Source organism: Aplysia californica, unplaced genomic scaffold (genome assembly GCF_000002075.1).
Source record: "Aplysia californica isolate F4 #8 unplaced genomic scaffold, AplCal3.0 scaffold00782, whole genome shotgun sequence".
NCBI lineage: Eukaryota > Metazoa > Mollusca > Gastropoda > Aplysiida > Aplysiidae > Aplysia > Aplysia californica.
The window spans coordinates 66,544-68,236 of record NW_004798052.1 but is presented as its reverse complement, the minus strand read 5'-3'; the positions used below and the strand labels follow the sequence as shown (position 1 = coordinate 68,236).

Here is a 1,693-nt window from a genome sequence, read left to right as displayed (position 1 = left end):
CCTTTCATTTTTTCTTCTATATTGTCTTTTTCTTTAATCAGGGGAAAAAAAAAGGGGGGGGGTAGTTTTAAGAGGGGAAATATAAGAAAGTAATGTGGAGAAACAGCATAACCAATAAGTGGATGTCACCATCCGCCCCCTCTACCTACTATAAAAAGAGCGCTACTCTCCGCGTCCTGCAACTGAGAGTGAATATTCGAGACTGGATGAGAACAAGCTGAAAGGTGAGGTAGGAAAATACACCTGACTCTCCATTGCTGCTGTGGTATATACATAGCGAAAGCTTTCTACCCTGTGTTTCTCCCGTCCCTACTGTATGTATGTGTGTGCGTGTGTGTGCTTTTTGTGGCGAGCCTGCATGAAGGAAGGGGTGCGTTGAGACAGCAGCAGCAGGCTATATCTACCTACCTCCTGTACCGGTACCTGTCTTTCAGCCAGGGGATCCCTAGCTTATAAGACGCGCGTGTGTAGTGGCAGTGGGCGTGCGTGCTTCGTTCGTTCTCAAGGTAAGTGTGTGAGTACGCTTTGCTCAGCTCAGCACGTTTAGGACGCTGCTCATGGTTTACTGTCTTTCATCGTTTCAGTTAGAGTTTTCGGGTACTTGCTACACATTTAGGTCATATAAGTTCCGAAGATTAATGGTGTTATGGGAAATTAACAAACAAAAGAACGAGCAAACAAACAAATGAACGAACAGACTAACAAACAACAACGAGAAAAGAATGTAGAGAGATAAGGACGAAAGAAGTTTGAAAAGAAATACAAAGTAAGGAGCAAACAGCCAATAGAATAACCGATATGTGCATTATGATTTGCAACAAAAACAACAACCAAAAAAATCTCTTTTGCTGTTTACAATGATTGATATAGATCTAGGCCCAAGCTTTAGAATAGATCTCAACACACGTTAGGAAAAAATAGTGAAATGACAAGAGGCAATCACGTGAAAGTGAGTGGCTGTTCCTTCTCTTTGCTGACTCGTGCTCGCCGGCACCATCCCTGTGAGATCCCGTGTAGGTTAACTCCAAGGAGATTAAAAGATTGTTTTAAGCTCGTTGGCTAACTCGGAAACTTGAAACTTGTCTTTGGGTTATAATACACCTCAGGTAACCCTTCGGCGCGGTGCTACTGACTGAAGCGTCTTTAGGCCATTCCCAAAGGGGGGCATTAACATCTCGAGTTCTTATGCACAGTAGAATTGTAATTGTATATAGGCTGTATGTATGTTTGTCACACTCTTGTGACCTGCTATTTCCGGGGTGCATTGATAGTTGAAGCAGACTTCGTGCTGTTGAAGGTAGGGAGGTGAGCAGAGTAAGTCTGATTCCCTGTAAGGACTTCTCTTTTGACATCCACCCCTTGGGCCTCATATTTTTTTTATGACCTATGCAGTTGCGAGCGCCGTAAAATCTTCACTAAAGCAAAAAGACCTTGGGTATCTCGTTTTCGAAAATTCCCCGCGATCGATATTGATTTTTAAAAAGTAAGCCTACATTTAGATCTAGTTCGAGACTTCCATAATATGTCTTGTACGTGTATTTTCGCTTGTTTCCTCCACCCCACCCCTCTCCCTCTCTCTCCCTCTCTCTCTCCCTCTCTCTCTCTGTATCTTTCTCTATCCTATCTATCTATCTATCTATCCATCCATCCATCCATCCATCCATCCATCCATCCATCCATCCATCCATCCATC

General features: G+C 43.3%; 1 protein-coding gene across 3 annotated transcripts in view; it reads left to right on the top strand.

The window, feature by feature from the left end:
• Positions 1-160: 160 nt before the first annotated feature.
• Positions 161-1,693, top strand: part of LOC106013305 (filamin-A) — a 37,066-nt gene continuing 35,533 nt past the window's right edge. The window contains exon 1 of one of the 3 annotated variants that reach the window (XM_013088649.2): positions 161-224. The gene's annotated coding sequence lies outside the window, so the exon portion shown is untranslated. Of the gene's footprint in view, positions 230-333; positions 507-1,693 lie in introns of those variants that run through there. The other 2 variants (XM_013088650.2, XM_013088647.2) reach the window with 2 other exon arrangements.